General features: G+C 41.7%; 1 protein-coding gene across 5 annotated transcripts in view; it reads left to right on the top strand.

Moving 5' to 3' along the window:
* Positions 1-26,778, top strand: part of PLAGL1 (PLAG1 like zinc finger 1) — a 94,893-nt gene that overhangs the window by 58,975 nt on the left and 9,140 nt on the right. For 3 of the 5 annotated variants that reach the window (XM_061207314.1, XM_061207313.1, XM_061207315.1), the window contains 3 exons: positions 5,626-5,699; positions 9,767-9,798; positions 14,208-14,277. The gene's annotated coding sequence lies outside the window, so the exon portion shown is untranslated. Of the gene's footprint in view, positions 1-5,625; positions 5,700-9,766; positions 9,799-14,207; positions 14,278-16,181; positions 16,270-26,320; positions 26,518-26,778 lie in introns of those variants that run through there. The other 2 variants (XM_061207316.1, XM_061207317.1) reach the window with 2 other exon arrangements.

A 26,778-nucleotide genomic window follows, 5' to 3' on the forward strand; every position in this document is an offset into this window, starting at 1 on the left:
GGTTCTGGAAATATTGTTAATTGCTTAATTTACAAAACTACTAAAAGGTGACACTAAAATTTGAATGTGAACCTGACACCAGAGTCCCTACTCTTAAACACTGCCTCCTTGAATGAGCAGTACAATGCATTGGGCTTAGAAATAGATTCTGATTACTTATTTAATACAATTACGGAGAACGTCAGTGAATAATTACATGCAGAGGTGGTAGCTAGGGGCAAAGGAAACAGCATGGGATTTAGAAACAATATTTAAAGTTGTGACTCATATACTTACTTGTTCTGTGACTTTGGCAAATCAATTTATTACCTCTCTTGAGGCTTTTTTCCTCATTCAAAAATAGAAATTCATAAAACCACCTATCTCAGATGGTTATGGTGAAGATCAAATTGATGTTTCTAAGTGCTTTGTAAATGCTTTTGAAAAGTATATAAGTGAATTGATGAGTGTATGTCGTCATTTGCCATAGCCTTTCTTCAAGTAGTAAATTTTCTGAGTGCTTTTAAAGAAATGATTTGATTTATAGAAACGTAGTGAGTTTCCAAAGCAGCTCTATTGAATTAGAGTGATCTATTATAGAAGGAGGTTCTACTCATAAGACCAGCTTTCTTCGATGAAGTACATCGTTTTTGAGGAACGATTATTTCACAATACTTCGTAAAGGAATTCTTCACGGATGTTTCTGTCTCCATTTTGGAAGAGTAGGGAGACACAGAGGCCAAAGTGAATCAGTGCCAGAGTCAGCTTTGAGGTTCCTAATATAACTGTCACCCTGAGCCTACCAAGAATTCCGCTACCTTTCCTGCGCAGTTGGTAGTTCTGTATTTTCTAAGTTTATTTCTGTCCCAGTTTGAGAAAAGTGAAAGTCTTTACCTTGAGGACTGTTCAGTACCCTATACAAAATGGCATCTTTGGCAGTCAAATGAATAATCAATGAATGGACCCCCCCCCCCAGGTCAGTCCCAAAGCTCCTAAGATGGGCACGTGGGAAGGTTGTGTTCTGTGTCATGGAGTGAGTTCTCCATACCTTTCATTCCAGTATTGTTTATTTTCTTTTTGGTTTAGGAATTTTGAAACTTAACCCATCTATTCCCATGTTTACTCAGGATTAGCAGCAGAAATGGAGTGGAGCACAATGAAATGAGCGCATTTTGTTAAGGGCTGTCGTGAACGTGGTGTCAAAGCAGCAGCTCGGAATTCAGTGGGGACTTTGGAAATCTTTTAATTCCGTGTGTTCAGTGTGGGTAACCAATCAGGATAATCCACTTTCTTTCCTAGTCCCTCTGGTTCTCCCCTCCCCCTCGCTAACCCTCTTCACTCACATGCGCGCACGCACACACACGCACACACGCACACATACACACACACACACACAGAGCTCATTCACCCACAGACTGTCATTTAAGAGCTTGGATTACCAGTTTCGGTGATTACCTAGGTCACATCAAAAAGCTAACTGTTCTATCTCTGTTCGTGTTTGTGTTTTGCAAACAGAATTTATGCAAACGGAGTCTCTCTTTAGGTCTCGTGGCCTTCGCTGGAGATGAGGCCTGAGGGAAGCCCCAGGAGTTACAGCTCTCAGTTCATCATACGGTAGTAGTTTACTGGGTGTGAACCAAGAAGGGCAGTGCGTGTAGCCGACCTCCTATCATCAGCAGAAGCATTAGGTTGCGAATAGAGTGTCCCGGTGGTTTAGGTAATGGTGACACGAAAGGAATTGCAGATTAAGTGAGACCATCGCTTGTGGCATTGCAGGGTGGAGAAAGAAAGGGAGAGTGAGCGGGCATAGTTTATTTATGGAATGTCGGGGGGCCATCGTGGCTCAGCGGGCCCTAGAAGCGGAGGACTTCCCTCAGCGCTTGTTTTCTCCCTCTGACCTTGGATGAACTAGCGAGCAGTATATTATGCCGGGTGATTGTGCTGGTTTGTCATGGTTAGCATTCTGGACTGTCACTGGAATGTAGGAAACGGATGAATTTGAATTGAACCATGAGGTGGTCTGCCGGCCCTCTCCTTGTCTCGAGGAAACCTGTCGCTGTTTGTCTGGGCCTGGCCTAATGAAAGCAATGGAGGGAAAGAGAGGTGGGCCTTTGATCTCTTTGTTGCAGCTGCTCCCTGGGAACTCACTGAAATCAATGCCCTGTTTTCCTGAAGGAATGAATGGCTCTGCCTAACTAGCTTTGTGAAGCCGTGGGGGAATTCACTGCCTCTGTTTATTGACAGCTGAAAAGGAGCACATGGGGTGGAATGGACCTTCTTGTGAAAACCAGGCACAGGGAAAATTAGACCTCAATTTAACACAGAGGAATTTGGAAATTCACCCCAAAGGAGACGTGGTTTCTCATGCTTACATTAGAATTACTCAAGTTTGGGGCTAGTGTGTAATGAACAATGGAGGTTCTGTCACAACTGTGTTATAAGTAGGAATATGATATGCATAATAAATGATGTTAAGTAGAAGTTGATTCAATACCCTCCTTATTTTTTTAAACACAGAAGTAGAGAAAGACAAATATTAACCATGATATAATCAGGTGATTCTTTTATTTTTGCTTTAAGAAGAAGAGAAAAAAATTGAAACTTATTTTAAGCATTGTTAATATGATATCACTAAGTCTCTAGAATGTGTCTTTCATTCATTTATGTTTCAAAACATCTTTGAACTTTGTATCTAAGTTTCATTCACGTTAGCTGTTTGTGCTGTTCTGGATTGTGTGTGTTGAGTGGAAATACTACAAATCACATTTATTTTTAAAAATGTTTATTCTTGGGATATTATAACTGGAAGTCTGTGTCAAACATAAATGAAACTGGCTTGTAGATCAATTTAGCACTTGCGATGAGAACAGTTCATAAATCCTAAAATTACTGCCTTACTTTTGACAACACAGTAAAGAAAGAAAAAGTCGAGTTTATCACAAGGAAACATCACCATACCTTCTTTTATCTCTCCCCTCACTTGCTTGATTTCCCAGGAAGAATTTATAGCTTTTTCCTTTGGCCCTCAGCCCTTTGTGCACACCTCTATTATAACACTTAACACATTGCCCTGTAGCTCTTTGTTTAGGTGTATTCTTTTAGCTGGAAGTAAAGCAGCTGTGTCGTATTCATTTTTATATCTCCAAACCCAGCAAAGCTCTTGGCTCAGTGAATGTGTGCTGAATGAATGGGGATTGATAGCTCCCTGTACATTACTTTGAATGTAATTACTTATCCAGGCTTCAACTGCAAATACTACATTTAGGAAAACCTGATTGATCTATTGTTACCTGATTGGTGCCATAGCTTTTTAAAATCTTTCCTTTATGGAGAATTATTAAACAGTTTTTCAATGTGGCAAGTTTGTTGGGCAGTCCATCAGCCTCTGAACAGGAGGCATAGAAAGTGTATGGCATTGTCCTTTTCAAATCCAAGCTCTCTTCTTTAATATTCTTTTAAAAAAATAAGTCTCAGCACAGTGTTTAGGTATTTTCAGTAGGAAGATGAAAAAACTTTTGAGTTTTGTAGACTTTCACCTGACCAGATTTAGTGATTGAGATGGATAGACTTCCATTTTCAGGATTTAATTCTATGATGTAATGTTAAATAATGCAAAACAAAACCTTTGACAGTTTCTTTAACCAGCTTTACCACCACTGTATGTTATGAACCTCTTGTCAAAGGAAGCAAACACCTTTACTTCTAAGTGAAAAGTGTGTAAGGGAAATTTTGATTCTAGAGGACTACTGTGATTTCACAGGACCCTAGGACAAGCCCAATTCCTGAGTTATTCTCAAGTTAAACCCGATTTCTTTTTAAACCAGAGCTTTAAGTGGGAAATAGTTGTCAACATTCTTTGGGAAAAATAACATCTTAAAATCATAATGGAAAACTTTAGAAAAGGTGGGTGCAGGGGAGAGGTAAGTAAGCACGCAAGTGCAGGAACTGGCTAATGTTTTATTCTCCATGTTATTTTTGTTTTATTTTTACCACAAAGACTACGTTAAAAGCAACCTGTTTGGTTTTCTGTCTTGATTAAAAGTAGGGATGAAGTTTAAAATACAGGTTTACAAATTTGTGAGTCGTGGTAGCAGTCTTGTAGAGGGATAGGTGCTTGTATGGGTCATACAGATGTGGTCGATTCAGCAGGTTGTGATTCTGCTGAGATTTTAGATTTCTTACAAAACAGAAAAATTCCCATGGCCTTGATCATTGATAGACTCTCGCCCCCGTAAGTATTAACTTGTAGATAAGAAAGCTGTAAGCCTCTTACTTAGGTTTTATAACTCCCAGTTTCTGGAAGTAATTTTGTGTGACATCATACCAAAGTCGGGAGGGGTAGAGGGTGGAAGGAGAAGTAGGAAATCAAACGACACTTTTCCGTTTGATGTTTCAGCTTAAAAGCGGTGAGGCATATCTTGTCTACATTGATAGAACTACATACAGGCCCCAGGGAGTGACTGTAGTTAAAAGTTGTGTTCTTGCTGTGTTTATAGAACCAGATAACGTCAACTACATGATCCTCCATAAAAGAGTCCTTTTCTCAGGCCTGAAGACTGTTGTCATATACAAGAAGAATTTCAAGTAATTTAAGAGTCAAACCCTCAAAATACGTTTGGGGAATCAACATATATCAGATCTTTGTATTTATGTGTGTTTATCTCCATAGGCAAACTTCCTAGCAGAAAGATACTTCCGTCCTAGACGGCTTCCCATCCATCCAAATAAAGCAGCCCTAATACAGGCTGATCTAGTCATTGAAAGGGAAACATCCTCCTTACGGGTTAGGTTGAATTACAAGAAAGACGGGTATGCTTACTGTCAACAAGTTCTGCCCTTCAGGCCTCTCCTCTGAGTAGTAAGCTTGTCTTTGAAAAAAAAAATTGCAGTTAAGCAAAGGTTCCTTTTGGTTTTGGGTTCTTTTTTGGTTTGGTTTTTGTTTGCCTGTTTGTTTGTTTGTTTTTGGCCTTTTAAGGGTCTTTCCTTGCTCTTTGTCGTCTTTTTCCCCTCTTCTCCAGTGCACCCTCAGCCCTGCTTGGGTACTTGCTTCCTTTTCCTAAAGGATAACGTTCTTAGTTGACCCTTTTACAAAAGGTTCTGATTATCATCTGATTTCTTCCTGAGGCTCTGAGAAATTTTCACTTGCATTGGGGTCTCTGGAAAAGAATTGCAAATACAGGAGTACACCTTGCTTCCCAGGTGCAGTGTTCAGCACTTCACTCACATTAACTCATTTAATCCTCAAAAGGCTTTTAGGCTATAGGTATGGTTATCATCTCCATTTTACAGGCGAGAAGCTGAGGCAGAGAGCTGTTCAACAAGTGGTGTGAGGTTTCTGAGTGGCTCCAGGTGACACCTGGATCTGTATGTAGGCTTTCTGGCACCATGGCCCCAGCTCGTCACCACGTCACCACGTTACCACGTTACCAGTCTCTCTCAAACTAAAAATCCTGTAAGAACTTAGAGGTGTGTCTCTGGAAGGTTGGAATATAACACGATGGCATATTGACGGAAAGAAGTTTTTGATCCTGGCATTCCTGAACTCACGTTCTGTATATAAATGTCTCCTAACACAGTATCGGTGTGGTTTTTCTCAATGCCTTTTTTTTTTTTCTTTAACCTTTTGACATTTTTTTCCTCTTCTAGGATTGCTCTCACATCTGATGTGGCCTCTGTTTCATGTCACATCTGAAACTCCTCTGTACCTCAGACTTAGAAAGGTAAGTGTGTCTCCGCTACACCCTCTGACTTCTGCCCAGGCTGCTCTCTGTGGCCAGCTGTGAGTCTGTGTTCTCATTCTCCTACGTTAGAGCACACGCCAAAGCTTCCCGCTCTCCACGGTAGAGGGGGTTATGTTCCAGAAAACACTTGCTCTCCGAGAATTTTCATTTGAGGAACTGCAGACCTTGAGGGAAAAATTATGGTTGGGGAATATGAAAGCCTATTTTTTACTCTTTAGAAAAATCAAGAGAACATGCTAAGAACTGTCATTGATATTCATATAACTTTAGAAATAAGGGGCACTATACAAATGCCTTTTATTTATCATGACTTGTTTACTAGACACTTGTGATCTCCCTCCCTGACACTTAAAAAGACGTTTTCAAATAAAAACAAATTAATGCTAGGGGAAATTTGGGGGTATTAGACTCCATTTAGAATCATATTTAGTATGTTGTGTACATTACAATTCAGAGTCTCTAAATCATGCTCCTCAAGTCATAAGGTGAGGTGATTCTCAATTTCCATATATTCTGTCCAAATTTCCTAAAATTATGAAGTAAGTATGCCACTAAATCCAGTGGAGGTAACCTAAATTTGCCCCTAAATTTGAGGGAACTCGTGGTCGACAGCATCCCCAATATTTATCAGAAGTTTTGATTTTTTATTTTTCTCCATCATACATATAGAGATTATGATTTGTTTTAAACGGCTATTTCAAAATAATGACACCTAGTCATTAAATTTCATATCCAACATTTTGGTTGTTTTTCTCCTGTAACATGTATTAGTTCTCTGTTTAAGCCCATTGCCTTCTTCACCCCAAAGGAACCCTCCCCCTATTTTGCAGCTTTAGTGCTAACAGTGTTGCTTAACCATAACTTTTGGCCTCTCTCCACATATTTTTTTGCAAAATGTCCTTGACTGTAATATGCCATATTTTTTTATTCCAGTCTTCTTTGTAAGTTTTCTTATATCCCATTTTACACTTGAGTTTTTTTTTTTTCTCCTAAACTAGATAAACCACTTCCAAATTTATTTTGCTCTTGGACTGACTTCTAGAAAGGCTGTCCACAGCTGCTCCAGGTGAAGGGCCAAAGTGAAATATTAGATGTGTGTGTTTAAATTCCTGTTCTCCAAATGGTTCTAATTGAAATTAATCCACTTCCCCACTCATACATTCAAAAGAAAGATTCTAGCGAAATCCAAATGTGCCAGAATCACTTCTGTATATCATTTGGGTGACTTCATGATACCTGTAAGACCAATTCATGCCAGGCCTATTTGTAATTGTTTTCTCTAGTCAAATGTGACATTGCCATTAAAAGCACAGCTAATAATATTATACTGCTTAAGAATTTTAAAATCTTTCAAATACATGACATACAAAGTTTTGAAGGAGGCAGGAAATAATTAGAAATTTCTTTTACAAGTATGTGTTAGAAAATGGAATTGTCATGATCCAAATTAAAGAAAGATTATTGAAGTGAACCAATAATTCATACTTTCTGTTTTATGTATTGTATTCTGAAACAGGTTATTAATATTTCCTAATTGTGAACTTACCCAGTGTATAAAATCATTCTTGATACTTATTAACAGGCCACATCTACTTTGTACATAAACTTCAGACTCTGCCCCAGTCATTGTGCCTCCGTATGGACATATGTAATGCATAATCTTGTAACAGGTAGAGTGATGTAAGCATGAAGAGAAGTTAGGGAACTTGCTTAAGGTTACATACCTGGCAAGTAGCAGAGCCAGTGTTCCGACCTAGAGCCATGTGACTCCAAAGCCGGTGCTGTTTGCACTCCGCCAGCCCATCTTTCTTGGACTGCATCCAGCAGAATACTACCATTTGCTTAATGTTTTTTAACTAACTGTAGGAACACAACCTCGTATTAAGTAGAGTATGCTTCTAGTAAAAGAATAAGGGAGAGTAAAACACGTTATCATTACCACTTTTAGGTAAGGAAAGTTACTATCTAAGAAATAGCATTAATTTTTTTTTTTTTTTTTTTACTTCCTTGACTCCCTGAACAAACAAAAAGTTAAAAAGTGAAGGCCGTTGGGGACGAAGGCCGTTGGGGGGTCATAATATAGGAGGGTGTTAAATATTATGGTTACAATTAATAAATAAAGCACATATCTCTATCAATGTGTTTAAAATAGTGCTAGGAGTTATGCATGTTTAGACTATGACAAAGTGTACTTTATTTGGGGAATAACTTAATTGACCCATTATGTGGCATTTACCAAGGTAATTTTTCCCTTTTTGTTTGAGCACAGGAACTAAAAGTGATTCATAAAACAGATGCACACACACACAGTCAACGGGCAAATTAGAACCACATTAGGGTGATCATCATTTTTTGTTGTTTCCCTAAAATGGTTCCCGTTTGCTAGTTCCGATTCAGGGGAGATTTAGAGCTCCCTGTCAACACTCAGTTTTACAGAGAAACTTCAGTGTTCAGTTACTGCTGTTAGTCTTTTCTGTGCACAGCTTTTAAAAATTGTTTTCTGTGTTTTTTCCTAAGGAGTTACTGATTTTAATGCCTAGAATGGATCAATGCAGGAGCATAATCTGCTGTCTGAGGTCTCTTTCTATAACGCGAGCCCTTAGCATATCGCTCTCCTGATTAAAAACTTTCAGTGGATCAGTCAGGACTCTTGGTTGCAACTGACGGAAATTAATGGGACCACTGAAGAATTCCAAACAGCCAAGTGACGGGAGCGTATTTGCATGTTAGAAGAATCACTCTGACAGCGGCATTGTGATTAGAATGAAGGGATGAAGGGGAGCCAGTCTGAGAACAGAGAGACTTGAGGAGCCAGTAGGGATCTCGGTGTCCAGTATTAGAAATGCCCCTTTACTGATAAGCTCTTTACTTGCCAGGCTAGTAGTAGTTTGAAGGAAGCCACATGAAAATTGAGTTCTGGCCAGTAGGGTGGGCCGGTCCCCCATTCTCCAGCATACCCTCCACCGCCACTAAGTTTTGGGGCACCACAGATTGGAAGGTAGCCTCCGGCACATGGTTGCCCCTGTTGGATGGTGAGAGTTGGGGCTGAGCCCTGTGAGGGCTCACTGACTGCCCCCTCCTCTCTTCCATCTGGGCTCCCCCATCTGGTGTGAGAAGGGAAGCAAGTGTCAGCAGAGACCAGACCCTTAGGAGAGGAGAGCGGCCCTGCACTCTGGTTTGCCAAACCTCTATCTGCTTGCTCAGCTCACCCTGACTTCCAAGTTCCCTGTCTGGGGGTTTACTTCTTGGGCACCATTTAATACCAAATACTCATTTTCCTAATAACCAAAGCAGAGAGCGGGGACTGTCTTGGCACGCCCTGCCTCTGTGATGGGGCAATTGCTCCCCAGATAGCTCCTCCTCTCCCGGGTCCGTCTCCCCTCTGGACGCGCCCCACGTGCCGGGCAGACTTAGTGGGTGCTTGTGCAGCAGGAAAATGGGGTCCCCTGTTTGCTGATTCTTGTATGTCTGAAACTCTTCCAACCAGAGCTCCCTGTTCCGAAAGTTCTAATCTCGGCATACTGGCTGATACATCTTGGCTTATCTAGAATCCTCTCTGGTTTTCATCAGGGCCTTCATAAGCCTCATCCGAAGTCTCAGATATTCAGCCACAGAATTTAAATGGAATTTGTTTTGAGGACATGACTGACCTCAAAGTCCAAATCCCTGTAGACGTTTGGTGTCACAAGGACCTACCATTACTGCAACATCTTTGAATCAACAAATTTGTCACATTTATACCGTTTCTTCTCCCTGACACCACCCCAGTTTCCAGCACACTCTCATTTCCATCTTCTGGAAACCAACAGTTTCCAGAACTGTTGGAAACAGTTGGTTTCCAAACTGATGGAAACTCCGTCCTGGCAGCTGGTCTGGGAGGCACATCCAGGCTCAGAAGCGGCGGTGTCCTGGGCCTCAAGATGCTAGCAGCACTGGCCTCTCTTTTCTCTTCCTAGTAGACTTCTGTTTTTTCCTTTGGTTTTTAAGCAATTCAGAGTTTAAGATAAAGGCCTTAAAGATAACTTTCTCTGTCTCTCCCTTTCTAGGTATTTGCATAGGAATCAGAGGCGTTAATCTTGTGAGTAAACTCTTGACATCTGCACTTGTTTCCTTCCTTCCTTCTCTACCTGCCCCCGGGACTAAAGCTCAGGACAGCTGCCAGGTCCCCAGCACCTTTGCAGAGTCCACGCTCCTCTCTGCAAGAGGAGGCGTGGTGGCATTTTTTGAAAAATAATCTGGCTCCCATTGTAGCAGTTGAAGCTAGTCTATAGCACAGATGCACATGAGTCTGTGATTCTTTGCACCTTACTCAGGCGCCCCTCACAGGTCTGAATCTCATTCCACGGTGTCAAGTATGCAGGAAGTACTCACTTTTGTATTCCCCATTCCGTCAACCTAGAGAGAAATTTCATTGCAGTCATTTTTAGGTGTCTCCCTTTCCCCCATGGAGTGTGCCCTAGAGTCTGGAGATTTCCCTGGCACCTGGTAGGTGAGGGCTGGTCTTTGGTATATGACAGTGGGGTAGTGGTCGCTTGAAGCCCTGCCACTCTTGCCCCAGGCCTGGCCTCCCTGAGCACACCCGCAGCTGTCCTCTAGAGGGTTCTGCCCTGCCTTGGGGACAGAGCTGTGCCAGGGCCCCTTTTCCTTTCCAGCCCCAGGAGCTGGGGGTGGAGGGGACAGTGTCTTTTTCTCTCCCTCTTACCGCTCTCGCCTTCTTTCAACCCTGAAGTTGGGCAGAGTCTCCTCACTGGGTTTAGCTGTTAAGAAAGACAGACTGCTTCTGCTGTCATCTGGGCTAAAATACAAGGAATTACAAAGCCTGCACCTGTTTTAAATGAGCTAGAAAGGATGTTGGGAGGACAAACGAAGTAAAATTCCAGAGTTGTCCTGCTGCACTGATTTGGAGGCTGTAATGAAGGCAAAACATCACCCAAACACTGGTAACTATGGAAATGAAGAGAAGGAAACAGATTTAAGAGACAATAAGCTCGAAGAATCTGGATAGCTTAGTCAGTGAGTAAAATCTAGTATGCCTGCAGAGTTTCTAACTTTGGAGCAGATGGGAAGCAACACGGTGAAGAGACTGACTGTTAATAATGTGGACTCTCAAATCCCACACTCTGGATGCAGAGCCCGGCTCAGCTGCTTGCTGATTGTGTGACCGAGGGCAAATTGGCATCACTCCTAAGCCTCAGTTTCCCCATAAGTAAGATGAGGTTGATGCTTCCTCCGCCTATGGTTGGTGGTTTGGAGCATTAAGTAAAGTGATTAAAACAACGGCCATGACCTGGTGAGCATCCAATACATGTTAGCTCTTATTACATAGTGGTGCCAGTAGCTAAAATCGGTGATGCTGGAGGAGCAAGCCTGGCGGGTTAGCCGTGCGGAGCCCCTGCTTTAGGATAGGTGACCTTCAGGGACACTGACAATATCTAGGCTGAGAGGTGCAGGAGGAAGGTAGATGGATTCGCCTGAAATTTGAAAGAAGTTCAGGATTGAAGATAGAGATTTGGGAGGTCTGTGACCCCAAGGAGTAGTTGGAACCTTGGGCGGTGACTGAAGCCCCCCAGGGATTGTGTGAGAAGGTAGAGGGCCAGGTGCCAGGCCCACAGATCTGTTCAAACTCTGAGCGACCCTTTCACAAAACGACTCCACTGTTGTGAAATGAATATGACTGTCCTGTTTACGGCCTCCACCTCAGAGGTATAATCTCAGTCGCGGTGATCCAGCTCCCCGAAGTAAGACTTAGTTGCCTGTAATCTGCCAAGTCGGGTGGGCTCCTTTCCGTCTGGAATTACAGTCCTTAGAAAATAAAAAACTTATCTGGGAGGCTTTTCGAAAACAGGCCCTGCACATCCTCAACCCAGAGGAGTCTTTCGCTGGAAGCCGAGGCAGGCCTCCCGGTGTCAAGGCTTGCCCAGTTCTTTCCCACTCAAATCATTTGAAATAAAAAAGTCAGTCTGAAGAATTTACTTAAGCAAAATCAGGAGTAGCTCCAAGTGAATGAGCTGAAACTGGAGGGAAATCCCTTTGTTCAATTCGGGTTTCAGTGAACGCTCAGCAGGCAGCTAAACCAGTTCATTAACAGAGAAAAAGACGTGTTTCTCAGAGCGGCTCTCAGAAGCTAATGCTTAGAAAAACAGATTGTGACAGCAGAAATGCATTCTAGAAATCATAACGCTCTAGATGCAGGAAACTTTAGTTTTTGTCATCACTGAATAAACAAATCACTTCCACCTAAATATCGCCCCTTTATTTAAGACAATTCCCTCTAACTGATCTGTTTACCGTGCACCAATCCCCGTTCCTAGAAAAATGTGATTTTTCTTGCAACTCTGAAGCTCAGAAACAAGTATATCTAGAAATGTTTAATGTTATTGGGTCATTTTAAAAAACCGTATTCTTTAAAAAAAAATAATAGAATTGACATATTAAAACCTTTTTTCTGTGATTTTTGAAATCCAAATTCTGACCTGAAAAACAACAGTCTGCAAGTAGCATCCTGTCAAACGTAGATGTGTTATTTTTCCTAACTGCCTCTGCTCTGCTTTATTAAATTGTTGTAGACTGCACATGATTTTTCCCCTGGGGCCACGCATGCTTTCAGGTTCTCTGTTGCATTGTTAACTATTTAAGCATTAGACTGGGGCTGAGATGGCAGGTGGGAAAGGCCTAGGGACTTGATCTCCTCCCTGCCAGAGTTCTCCGCTTTCACTAGTGCTGCTTACATTGAACGGCTTAAGAATAAGCTCCTGTGTGAGCCCTCGGAGGCCAAGGAGTATTGTTGAATTCAGAAAGGAATCTCTTTCTTTTAGTGATAATTTGAATATTTTGACAATGAAGCTAAGCTACTCCACTGCCTGATTTGCGTACTTCATGTCATGTGCGCCCTTTCTAGTGAAGCAGAAGAGAGCCTCTGCCTCTCTGAATTCATAAATTGGCATTGTCCATTGATGAGGTGGGTAGGAGCAAAGGAGGAATCATCCAGAAGAATTGTACTCTCTTGCTTTAATGTTTTTTACAGCTCTTAAAAAAAATTAATATAGGCCTTTGGAGACCACCCAATTAAACCACCACGATAAAGGTTGAGTATTTTGAGAAGAGAGATGGACCATGAGGATAATTTGTGAAGTGTTTATGCATGCAAAGCAAGGAATACGTTTAAAACAAATACTCTGGACGATTCAGAGAACCTACTCACCTCCAGTCTTTTCCCGAAATTGTGGTGGATTATTCTTAAACTTTAGTTGTCTGAAAATGGCCTTAATTTTCCTGTTTTTAACTTAATTTTCCTATTTAATAACATGTTATTCAAAATAAATGGTCATAGCCTTTTTGAGCAAATTAAGAGAAGAAAACAGGCGACCAAGTGAATAAATCGCTTAGGTGAGATATAATTGGCTATGTTACATAATAGATTTACCTTTGTACTGGTAAAGAGAATCCTGAAGAGCTTTCCCCCTAAGAGGATCGACTGGTTAGAATAGTCTTAGTTGGAAGAAGCCAACTTTTATAATTGATTGGTGAACAGAGATACCCGTTTCCACATGCTCACCAGGGATCAATGGTACGAAGCTGGCTGTAGACCTTTCTGGAGACTTGGTGAAAACATAAGTTCCCAGGTCCTCAGCGATGCTGTCAGTCAGTGTTAGTTTGTACTGTGGCCTAGGAATTGTATTTTTAAAAGATTGCCCTGGTAATTCTAACGTATAGCCAGGTTTGGTAACCATGGAATTGTATATGCAAATTGGAGACTTCAGCCTTTTCACCCTGCACAGTTGATAAATCTATATGAAGATATGAAGCTTTTTATGTGAAGCTTTTGTTGAAAATGAATGTCTACTGGTTATTGCTGATTTTTTTCAATTCATAATTTGTTTTAGGTTCTGTTATTACATAGGTTTGCATACCTGTTTTATGGTATTCTAATACTGTTGATTTTTTAAAAATGCCATTTCCTCTGAGTTCTATTTTGAATATTTTATGTAAGCAATTTCATGGTTTTTTTTTTTTTTTTTTTTTCTACTTGCAGAAAGCAGGGGAAAACATCAGGGTTTTTCTAATCCAGTTGCAAGTAGGACAAAGGATATAATATAAATACTTAAAGATCTTCTTGGGCAAGATTACATGAGACGTTGAAAACCTTTTAAGTTACAACATTATGAATTTCAGCGCACCTTTTAAATATATCAGATGATCTAAACGTTACAGACTTTTGCCATATGGTGTATCTGAGACATTTTAAAATTAAGGGTGGTGGGTCTATTGAAGTATTATACTGTAGGATTTTAACATCTGAACTTGATCTATCATCTATTAAAATGCCTACGAAGCAGGAGAAACTCTCCTCCACACATTAGCAGTTGTGTATGTGTTTGTGCCCTTGGAAGTGAGCAAGCTCAAGTTGCCACGTAAGCGGGGGTGGGGGGCAGGGGGAGTGTTTTCCTAGCTTCGTTCACTTAAGGTGTGCAAGATCTCTTCTTACAGGTTTGAAGCCTCAAGCTTCTGAGAGGTCTCCCTGACTGCCTCGGAGCTGCTGTTTCCTGTCGCCGAGTAGGTACGCAAGCAGTGATCGCTTTTAAAAATTACTTCTATCTGAGCATGTTTATTAGTAATTGCTTGTAAACACATAGTAAAAGAGGTCAAGGACATGCAGGAGGTTCAAGGCACTTCAAAAAGACTCTGGTAGAGAAGAGCTACATTTCCCCCTCAAACTGTGAAATACCTTAGAACAGAATTCTTTTAACCTTTTCTTTTTAAAAAGCAAATTAGTATCCTCTGTGTTTCCGGGAATCAGATCCTGCAGTTAGCAACTTCTCATATCCTCTGCCTTCCCCACACACAGCCCCTGTAATACCTGCAGATCTCTGGAATTTTCTGCTGACAACGCCGTCAGTTCAGAAGCTTTAAAGCTGCCCTATCTTCACTCCTCGCTTGTGTACATAAGAAGATGTGTAAAGGTTGCCTCCCATTTGTGGAAGATGTTGACTGATAAGCCTAAGGAAGATGCTGGTCACGTACCAGTTGCACTAGGGAGTCCAGCTACAGCTTTCAAGGCTTTGTTTGGAAATACTGCGGTAAAAGCTACTGCTGAAGCCCGCTGCTGTGTAGACAGCTTAGCCGGGGAAGATGGCAAGGTGGGAGTGGAAAGTGCTTGGTTTAGCTCAGAACATCCAGGTTTGGCCTCTGGTCACCATTGTCGTCATCAGTCATGACATTAATGGAAGTTAACACTCTTAGAAGTTAACACTGTGCATTAGGCTTTGCTTAGTACAGTGTATTACCTGCAGTATCTTTTTATTAGTCAGTGCGTATGGGCAAAGGACTGAGGTGTCTGGACCTCAGTTTCCTCATCTGTTAGATGAGGATAAAGATGCCTTTCTAAAAAAAAAAAAAAAAAAAAAAGATGCCTTTCTAGCCTATCTCACAGGGCTGTCAGATGGGCATTAGTAGACAAAGTAGCGTGAGAGGACTTTATGAGTTCAACTGAAATGTAATACTGTTTTACTAAAGGTTATTTTGGCTCCATTTGAAATAGAATATTCTTACTAAATAATATTTTGATTTCTTGGCCAGAAATTGAAATTCATCCCAACATGGCCAGCATGTCTACTAGGAACTGAGAAAGGCACTGGCAGTTCTCATTAGGGGGGTGTGTGTGGGGTGGGAGTGTCTTACCCTTGTATCTTCTGGTCACTGTATGATTGACATTGGAAGACCGTGCGTGACAACCAGTAAGATCCTGGAATGTGACTGCCAAGTATTGGGTGGTGAGTCTGTGGGCTGAAGACAGGTAGGGGGTGGCGAACACCCCAGGCCCTGTGTGTCTCTGGAGCTTAGCAGGACAAGCTCAGGCAAAATGGACAGGGCCATCGCCAGGCAAGCCGGGAAGGAAGAACAACGTGAGGCATCGCTATAGGCTACTGGGAAGGAGCAGCAAGCATGCGGCAGCGGGAAATTGGGGCTTATTGTAAGCAAGGTGCCTGGCCTCCAGGGCGACAGGAGCACAGAACAGCACATTGAAGCCCCTGCGGATGGGCTGCGGATGGACCACACATGTGGATTGCGAGGACAGCTACTTAGAGAGGTTCACATTCCTCCCCATTGAACTGGGTATGATTGTAATGGTTTGTTAAACAAACAAAGAACCTAAAGCTGTGAATGAGGGAGAGAAAAGACTTAAGGTGAAAAGGAGAGGAGGCCCTGCTTGCTAGTGCTCCACTCTTTTTAAGCTCCCCCCACCCCCTTCCTTGACATTCCTTCCTCCCTTTCAGAGAAGACAGTGCAGTAACTTGGAAAAGTTGCCTTGTCTCTCCAGTGCCATTTCCTTTTAAACTGGAAACAGGATGAAATAAAATGTCTGTCACCTTAACAAGAAAAAAAATGAAAAACTGGGGTCCTCTTAAAGGACTAGTGATAAATATTTTAATATTTCTAACCAAGTATTTCTGGGTGAACAGTTTGCTTGGCATCCTTTGAATTTATTGGATGTGCCGTGGAAAGGCCAAGAGAAGATTCTCAGTCAAGCACTGGATAGTAGCTTTGTCCCGTAAGTAACACATGTGGCCGCAGAGGTGGGCAGACCTCTGCTTCTGGAGGAAGGGGTGTGAGCTTTGGAGTGGGCACAGCAATTTCTCTTTTCTCTCTGAACTGTGTACACAGTTTATAGTCAAGTGAGTTCCGGATGTTCATCCATTGAAAAAGCCTGGAAAAAAAAAGTGTAAATTGTTTTTTGAAACTGCCAATTACATGTGTCCATTCAGTTAATCAGATTAGGTCTCAGGCCCTCCTTGTGGGAAAAAAAGGAACCATTTAGAGGTTTCAGAACAGTACTTTTAAATCTGCTATTCCCGCAGGGTAATGAAGTTATCCATGGGGGAGGGATTAGTGATTACGTGTAACTTTTTTCTTGTGGACAGCAGTCTGTTGATACAGCGTCATCACTTTCACTGGCTCCCAGATCCCCCCGCCTGGCACATCGGACCCCTTGTGTTCAGGGCACTGCCTTCTTTGCAGGCCCGTCTCCTGCTACCCCCTGCTGCTCACACCTGCCTTCCAGCCAAACTAGACCGCATGATCCGTGCTGCCCTGTGTTGCTTCATGCCTCTGTGCTTTTACGTGGTCTCCCCTCTGCCTGAAATAGACCTACTCCCTTTTGTCCACCTGGTTCGCTCCTAAACTCAGCCCAAGTAGTCATTATAAAAATTTAGAAAGTACAGATACTCAAAGAGGAAAAACAAAGAAAATCATCTCTAATTCAGCCCTCTAGCGACCCTTTGCTGACATATTGTTATCTGCACTTTCAGCCCTTTTTCTATTTATTTAGAGAGGTTGTTTTTTTTAGGATGAAACAGTCCACCCAAGTCTTGAGCATCCTTTCCCGATCTCACGTAGCTTTTAAGGTTCCGTCAAGAGATTTTAACTCAGGCGTCTGGCTTCCCGTCATCCATGTGACTAGTAAGCTTTTCTTATTTCTTTTCTCAGTGTGAGCCTTTGCCCTCACACACTTCCTGGGAAGGAATCAGGCTTTTCTTTTCCCTAGAATGGTAACCGTATTAGGACAATAGGCCCTGCCGATAATTAGGTAAGTTTTGGTTCCTCTGTGCCCTGCTCTTAGAGTTCCAGGAAAAGAGATCACTGCTGTCAGCTATAGAAACACATCGTAAAGGGCATAAAGGCGAGTAGCCGAGGATTTGTTGGGAGGGGGGAGGGGGATATATTTCCAGCTGTCACAAAGGAGTAGTCCCTGCCGCTGACTTTAATGACTAGGAAATCTTCTAACACCAAAGGTTCTTGTCTGGATTTCGGGTCCGTGCTCCACCCCACCCCCTACCATGCTACCTAGAGTTCATTAACAGTCTTCCTGACACATTCCGTCCCATCTCAGCTTGAGAACCAGTCCTGGGCCTCACGCTTGCCTCTCTGGATGCACATACCCCTTTTGCTTGCTTGTAGACCTTTGTCTGTTTCTTCCTAAATGTTAATATTTAAGAACACTGTGTATGAGGTGGGGCGAGGAGGAGTGGGGAGGATTTAAGACCCTGTAAAGATGTTTCCTTCCCTCCTCTCTGCCTGATGGGTATTATGCCGAGTGACCGGTCCCGTGGAGGTGCTTTGGCCCTGTCTGGGGAGCCCCGAGCTGTGTAAGCCCCCTGCTTCCACTCCATACAGGTGCGGGAGGGAGTGGTGTCATAACAGGATGTTTCAGATGACGCCTCCGTGGTGATGGAGCCTGGCTCCTGGTCAGCGGTCCTCTTTTGCCCGTGGTAGTTTGGTTTCTCTCGGTCTTCTGTGGCTCATTGAGGCTCATATTCCAGGGCTGCTGCCTTTTCCAGTGCTTCCTCCCCTCCCAGTCGAGACAGAGTTTTATGGGCATTCTCGATCTGCTTCTACCTCTTTCTCTCCCCACCTCCACGTGTGTGGGCCTGGAGTGGCCAGTCTTGACAAAATCAGTTACATGTTATCTTCGATGTGCTAAACACAGTATAATAATAAAAGGCTCCCATCTGTAAAAAAAAAAAAAAAAAAAAAAAAAAAGCCCACCTCTTCTCGTAGAGTGGGCAACCAAACAGGATTTTTGAGCTATTAGGGTCTTGTTTTGTATTATCACCATCTAGAAATTATTTGGAACATCTTATCAAGTTTTTTTAAAATGCAAACTTAATTCTCATTTTGCTTATTTTTATCACCACAGACTTGTCACTACACTACCTTACCTAAGAGGAACTGAGGGAATTGAGGCAGAAGGCTTCTTCTGTCCTTGGAGCCTCCAAGAGGGACATGCCACCACACGCCCGCTTCCATATGGCTCCACAGTGCAGAGTAGGTCCCCTAAGGGAGGACCAGTCTAGCAGCGGCCTGCTGTAAAGAAAACAAACCCCTCCCCAGCCCAGGCCACCCCACTGTACCAGACCACTTGGGGAGGACAGACACTGGTGATCAAGGTTGATCATGCGCCCTTACTGACGCTCTGAAGCCACCCACATACACAGAGCCCAGAGTAATTTATAAAGTCACTTACAGAAGTCAGATTCAGAATGGTATCCACTTCCCTGCAGCCAAGGGTATTATTCGCTATTATTTAGTCTGGGAGACGACCTCAGGGCCTCCTCCACGTGGAAGTCTCCTGGCTGGCCTGAATGCCCGTTAGGCACCATTAAATTCAATACATCTAAAACTGAACTCCGAACTCCTGTGTTTTGCTAGGTTTTTCTTCTGGGGCTTGACATTTCTTTCCCTCTCCACCGTCACTGTCCCCTCTTTCCTCTACCATTTTCTAAGTCCTAATTTAACTACAGTAGTCCCTCCTTATCTGAGATTTCACTTTCCATGGTTTCAGTTACCCACGGTCAATCTCGGTGCAAAAATATTAAATGGAAAATTCCAGAAATAAACAATTCATAAATTTTAAATTGTGCACCATTCTGAGTAGCGTGATGAAATCTCATGCCGGCCTGTTCCATCCTACCCGGGACGTGAATCATCCCTTCATCCAGCATATCCTGCCTGTTGGTCACTTAGTAGCTGGCTCAGTTATCAGACCCACTGTCGGTATCACAGTGCATGTGTTCAGATAACCCTTATTTTACTTAATAAGCACAGGAGTGGTGATGCCGTCAATTTGGATGAGCCAAAGAGAAGCCGTAAAGTGCTTCCTTTAAGTGAAAAGATGAAACTTATCAACTTAATAAAGAGAAAAATCATATGTTGAGGTTGCTAAGATCTACAGTAAGAAGGAATCTTCTATCTGTGAAATTGTACAGAAGGAAAGAGAAATTTGTGCTAGTTTTGCTGTCTCATCTCAAACCGCAAATGTTACGGCCACGGTTCGTAATAAGCGCTTAGTTGAGGCGCGGAAAAGGCATTAAATTTGTACAATAAGATATTTTGGAAAAAAGTATTTTGAGAGAGAGAGAAACCACATTCATATAACTTTCATTACAGTGTTTGTAATAATTGTTCCATTTTGTTCTTGTTGTTGTTAATCTCTGGCTGTGCCTAATTTCTAAATTAAACTTTATCATAAGTATGCATGTATAGGAAAAGACATAGCATATGTACAGTTTGGTAATATCTGTGGTTTCAGGCATCCACTGGGGGTCTTGGATCATATTCCCTGTGGATAAGGGGAGCCTACTGTAGTGGATTCCTGTTGCCTGGCTCCCCTGGTCACTGGTCCTGGGATTCCCTGCCCCTTGTAGTTTGGCTTCTCTTGGTCTTCTGTGGCTCTTTGAGGCTTAGATGCCTGTGCTTATTATGCCTTTTCCATCACTCAACAGGAATGCCTCAACTGCCTGTTGAGACAGTGTCTTGTTGGCATTTTTCTACCTGTTTCTACTTCTCTCCCCACCTCACCCTACCTCCACATAGACCCAGAGTTAGTGGCTACCCTTGACTAAATATGTTAGTCAGCCTGCTAAAATATTACAACAAAAAGCCCACCTTCTCCTAGTGCAATAGAGCAGTACATCACTGGCACTTTATGATTTGGTCTGTGTCTCTCCAGCCTGTTTGTCCATGGTACACTCATGTTTACATCCATATCCAGTCATACTGAAGTACTTATTTTCAAGTACCCTGTGTTGATTCATTCCCTTGGCCTGCAATAGACCACCTCCCACTTGAACACCAGGTAAACTTGCTGGCTCAGCTTAAACTTTGGCTTCTCCATGAAACCTCTCCTGATCTCCCAAGCAAGAGATAATTATTCCTTCGACAACCGTATTTCTTATCCATCTTGAGTTTCAATGATTGTTTTCACTTTTTTTCATGCTTAAGTCTTTATAGAGCAATTTAATTGCATCATATCTTAGTTCTTAAGGAAGAGCATCTTAGAATGTACACGTCCTGACTCCAGGCTTCTATACTACCTCTTCCCCTTCCACTGGGCATTACTTGGTTTTGCCTGACTTTCTAATTTTTGCCAATCTAGTTGGGGAGGGGGTTGTTAAGAAATAAAACAAAAAGTGTCAGATGATGTGGTAAGTGCATGACACAAGGAAAAAAAAAAAAAAGAGCCAGGGAATGGAGGCATAAGGAGTGCCAGGGATAGGGGTTGGGATTAAATAAATTAACCAGGACTGAAGTTTTGCCAGTCAAGAAGGGGGAAGGCCCACAGAGTAAAATGTACATGGGAAGTGATTTTAATGATGGACCAAGAGATCTAACCTGGATAAAACTGTACATATTTTCATTTGTTTATTGGCTACTTGGGTTTCCCCTTCTGTGAAATATCTTTTTATTTTTTTTGTTCTTGCTTAAAGGTTTAAAGGTTTTAAAGGTTTAAAGTTTTAAACATTAAGCCTGTAATCTGTCTGGAATTAATTTCCTATATGATGTATGGTAGGAATCCAGTTTCCTTATTTTCCATATGGATAACCAATTATTAAGTAGTCCATTCTTTCCCCAATGATTGCAGTGCCAGCCCTGTCATATATTAAGTTTCCATACAAAAGTGGGTCTGTTTCTCAGCTACTCATTCTTCTCCATGGGTCCACTTGTCTAATCCTTTGCCTATATCATACTGCCTTAATTACTGTAGCTTTTTTTAAAAAAAGTTTTTATTTGTTATCTTTTACCTTTTCTTCTTTGGTCTGTTTGTATGATGATGAGAATGAGCCAGTTGAGTGGAGAAAGGCTTGACTATTCTTGACTTTTCCTCTTCCATATAAAATTTTAGAATGATCTTGTCAAGTTCCAACAAAGAACCTTGTTGAATTTTTATTAGAACTTCAGTGAATCAGTATATTAATATGAAGAGAACTGACAATATTACAGTAATTCTATCTGTATTTCCCTATTCATGAACATGGTATATTTCTCCATTTATTTAGGTTTTCTTTTGTCTTTTAGTATAGTTTTATAGTTTCTCCATAAATATCTTGTTTGTCTTTGGTTAGATTTATTCCTAGATATCTTTGCTTTGTGGCTAATTAATTTTAAATTATATTTCTGTTTGCTGGAATTTAAAAATGCAGTTGATTTTGTATTTGGATTTTTGTAACCAAATACCTTGTCAGACTTTCTAATTCTCATATTCTATGTGTGGATTCTTTGGAGTTTTCTATATAGTCATCTGTGAATGGCAAAAGATTTATTCCATTCCAATTTTAAGTCTTTTTATTGCTTTATTGTTTCGACCACAACTTCTAGTACAAATGTTTAACAAGAAACAGTGATAATAGGCACCTTTTTCATATGACAAAGATAGTAAACTGTTTCATTAACTTAAAAATTATCTCCTCTTTCCTGTTTCTTAGTCTAATGATGCACATTTTAACAATTTAACCTATGGATGGTCTACTGTTAGTTAGTCTCTGGGTTATAAAAGGTTGCTTCATGGTGCTAATCACTAGCGAGCATTAGGACTAACAAAGATGTAAAAATAGCACGTACCCTCAAAAGAAGCCACATTGGCAAACATAAAGGTGCCTAAGAGTCATCAGGGGAGTTTATTAAAATTGCGGATTCTCAGATGCTCCCCCAGCAAGTTTGACTCAAATGCCTGCCCCTGGGGTCTTGCACTTGTCACTGTCCTTGTTGTTGTTTTCTTTTTTTAAAATCCGGTTCCTTTAGGGATATCTCTATTCTCTGTAGGATATTAATGATAGTTGTTTCTGAAGTTTTCTCCATACAATCTTTTTTCTTCTTCATTATCCTAGCTGCTTTTTTCTGTTTGTTCTGGGTTGGTTTTTCCTAATAGATGCTTGCTTCTGATTTCTGGTGATCCTTGGAGGCCTACTGACTTGTGAGTGGAGCCATAGAAAAGCTGATGGAAGCTTTGTGTACTTAGATAGGGCTTGTCAACAAGGGCTTCGTTGTAGGGGAATATGGGTAAACCCTTCAGGACTGCCATTTGTCCTTGTCGTTAGCTCTTTTCTCTTGGGCTAGTCAGCTTTCCCAGAGAAGACTCTTTCAGTCTCCTGTCCTGGAGAGTATAATAGGCCTGGTTGCCTTTGTTCTGATAGGCAAATAGGGGAAGTATGCAAACTTCTACTTAATTCACCCTGTTTCAGCATAGTACCCCCTTCTTATACCCTCTTTCGGGAGGGGGTCAGAGGGCTGAATGCACTGACAGACTTTAAACCACTCTTTCTGTTACTATACCCACTCTTATCCCCACTTCCAGAAGTACCTAGTGCCCAACTTTGAGACTTTTGATGGGTTCTGCAGGGTGAATCAGGTTGCTTCATAGCTTTTCATTACTGGCTTAGAATTCCGCTTTCTTAGGACGGCTAAGTCAGTTACTGCTTGTTTACCTGCTTTCCAGCTTCCAAAAGTTTGTTGCAGTTTTCTCCTTTCCTGTTATCTTAGGCTGTGTTTTTGAAAAAAATCTCATTAATACTGTTTTAGTAGAGTTTCAGGAGAGACTGGGGCTACATACTTTTATTCAATTTACCATCTTTAACTAGATATTACTCATACTGTTTGTGAATAGAAGGTTAGCACCCCCTCCTTTTTCATTTTTTCTAAGTAATGCATAGATTTGATGTTCTAAAGCTGTGGTGTAATTTTCTCTCTAGATATTAGGTAAACAGTTCACTTTGGCTTTCTTGCTTATCTTCAGCCTTGTTTCTAAGAAAATAAGAGCTTAGTCACTGGGTTAACAAAATTAAGCCTCTCAAGGTGACAGTTTAAAAGAGTCAGTAGGCTGCAAACCTGATTGCTTGGCAGGCTGGGGAGGCAGGGGCTTGCTGTGCGTGGCGCCCCCCAGAGCAGAACCGGGGGTGGGCAGCCAATGCTTCCCACCACTGAAAGCAAATTGTTTCAAACATATTAAAGTGGAGATGTCTTCCCGGTGTTGAATAAATAGTTCTGGAGGGAACACAGAAGAACCCTTTGTGGAAGCAGTTTCTCACCAAACCAATCTTCCCTTTCTAATTGAGCCGTGGTTTTCAGTGCTCTGTTTTATCTCCACCATGACCACCTTAGCCCAAGCCCCTGCGGGCTCACCTGGACTGTTCCAGTCACTTTCTTGGTGGGCTCCCCGTTTCATCATCTCACCATGTGGAAAAGGAGCTCATTCCTCTGCCTGGGAGTGACAAGGAAAGTAGGAGTTGGCCAGGTAGACAGGGGGTGGTGGGATAGCCCAGGAAGGAGCATAGCATAGTGTGGAAAACACAGAAGCGTGAGAGAAGGTGGCACGTTAAGGAGATACCAAGTAGATGGATCTGCAGCTGTGGTTGCCTTTGGGCCACTGTGGGAGAGAGGTCTGCAGACATAGTGGGGTGACAGGCTTTGGGGATCCACCCTGAGAGTTCATCCTAGGCAAGAGCCTTCTTCCAAGTGGTATGTCAGCTCAGGTGTTACGGATTTTAATGATAGCGTCTTAGTACTTTATTGAGGGTACACACACACACACACACACACACACACACACTTTAATAAAAGATTTTTAAAGATGCTGACGAATCCCTATGATTTTGAGGGCAACCTTCCCTCTAGTCAAAAGGTAGGCCTGTCTTAGATGATAGGATCTATTAAATTATCATCGGTACCCACGTTTGAAACGAAATTTGTACAAGTTGTTTATTGCTTGAATTTCCAAAGAAAATTATTATAGACCCCCTCCCTTTTTTTTTTACTTTAACCTGATAAAATGCAGTGACTGAGGCACAAAATATATGGTCCATCACTTAGGAAATATCAGTGACTTTGTGAAAAGTGAAACTGAATTGATAGCACCGAGAGGGATTTTCCCTTTTTTCATCTAAGTCAGTGTCCTTTAACCTGTTTAAATCTAGAGCCCCTTAGAAAATCTGAAGAAAGCTATGGTCCCTCTCAAGAACTCTAATACACATGCCTCCTAATTTTGCACAAAATTTTTGAGAATTCTCAGCCATGGGCCCCACTTATGAACCCCTGTTCTCAGTTAAGGCTGAGAACCCAGCCACAGCCACCTGGTAGGGTACTCATCAAGCTTCACATCGGTAATCCTCAACCAAGTTACTAGCCCAGCCCCAAGAGCTCCCCTTTTGCTGATGAGACATATAATGAGCCCCAACTCTTCTAACACCGTACTTGCTCAGATACAACACCTAACAAGTTTTACAATGCATGTGCATAATGAAAAACAAGCAGTAGCGACCACCTGGAGGTTCTGAGTATCTTCTTCCTCCAGCTGATGTTTCTGGATGGTTTTTTCATAGATGATAGAGACTTGCTATCAGAGTCCTTCAAATATTGAGGGGAGCACCCTCTCTAGAAGCCTCCTGGAGCCAAATAAACAATGCATTTCCACCTGCCCTGCTCCATGATTGGCTCTTTCATATTTTGTGAGTGTAAGAAGAAACAGAACCTTATCAGAGGCCCTTTTAAAATTGGCCTTAACACATTTATATAAAAGCAATCCCAGGTTTCAGGACTAGGAGAGAAAAACACTAGGAGAGAAGGTTTGGAGTAGAACCTTCTTGCCCACAAGGAGTGATGAGTGGAGTCAAGAAAAGAACCTAGGAGTACCCATGTTGGAAGACTAAAAATGGAAATTCAGTTTCCTCTCAGAAATGGGCCTTGCATCGTGTCACTGGGGACAATGGAAATAGAAGCCAGAAGTCATAGTTTATTTTGAGAATGTTGTAAAACATTTGTCTCCCATTAGCTGATTGTGTTACGCAGCATTGGGGACGTCCTGGAACTACACTTGTGCCCTGACCTCTCCCTCCGCCGTCGTATACCATCAGCCCTCAGGGAACACAGTCCTTCCTGGCTGTTGCCATATATATATGTTCTTATTCCAATCTGATGCTCTCTCATCCCCAAAATAATCAGCATGAACAGAATGAAGCAGATGGCACAAGCCTTCTTTGGCATACTGGCAGATCTGTATCACTCACTCAGTATTTTTAGAATCAAGGGGATTGAAAATTATGTCCTGAGATGTTTTGGGGGAAGACTTACTATCTTTCCAGGGTGACAGGTGTTGAAATATTACCGTATTTAAGACTCAAATGCAATCTGTATGTCAGGTTACAGAACTGACTGATTATCATCAGGACCATCCCTTTGTTAGTTCGCCGTTAGGATTGTTGGAGGTTTGCCAAATAATAGAAAGTTAATCACAAGTCTGTTTTAAGGGTGTGGCCAGAAGGCTCATCAGGTTTCAACCAAAGATTGGAATCAGCAGCAGCCAGCCAGTACTGGTCAAGTACATGGTGATGGGAGATGCTGTATTATCCACACGGTTTATTTTTTAAAAATAGCTGGGCTTTGATCCTCAGCCACAATGAATTTATAATCTGTTGGGGAGACTATGTTTATAATAGTTTGTGATTATATCATGAAAACAGTGTAAATATTTATATTTGAAGATCCATATTAATGAAATAGAGTTATGGTGAATGAAATGTTATAACTATTTGTGAATTTGAGTTCATCATTAAAAAAAGCCTTCCTGAAGAAACTGAGGAATGTTTACTATTATAAATGAATTCAGTTCAACATTTGAGGACCAATTTTGCACTTAGGGTTGGACTAGGTGTATTTAACACAGAGACCAAAACTCAGAAAGATAAAAGTCTTGGCAAAGACATTAATGCAATAAGTTTAATAAGTATAAAAATGCTTAAGTGACTTAATGTTTTGTTGTTGTTGTTCTTTGCAAGTTTAATGGGGACAGAGTTGGAGGAAATGTCTCACATTTAAATACAGTATGGCCATGTCTAAAACGCCTTGATTATATACCCACCATCTTTGAAGGCCCGAGGGAAAGGTAATGAGGTCTACAGCTTGTTGGACTTCTGAATCTAGGAAAGTGGCTGGAAAGTGCATCTGGGAAAACTTTATTCAATGCTAAAGGCAGGTACTTTTTTCTTGAATAAATCTTATTTTTCCTTTGTATGCTTGGTGTGTTGATGAGCAATCAAAGTTGATATCTGTTGAGAAACAAAGAGCTCAGGCCAGTTTTTACTTGCAACCTCTTATGTCCTGTGTGTGTTGAGCATGTGTATTATCTAGGCTACTGGCTCCTCCCACTATGAGTAACGGATGGTGAAGCATACATAGCAGAGAACGTGTGTCTCTTTTCTATTATATCCATAGCTGAGTGGTTAGAACCATGTGC

This window comes from Eubalaena glacialis, chromosome 12 (genome assembly GCF_028564815.1).
Source record: "Eubalaena glacialis isolate mEubGla1 chromosome 12, mEubGla1.1.hap2.+ XY, whole genome shotgun sequence".
Lineage (NCBI taxonomy): Eukaryota > Metazoa > Chordata > Mammalia > Artiodactyla > Balaenidae > Eubalaena > Eubalaena glacialis.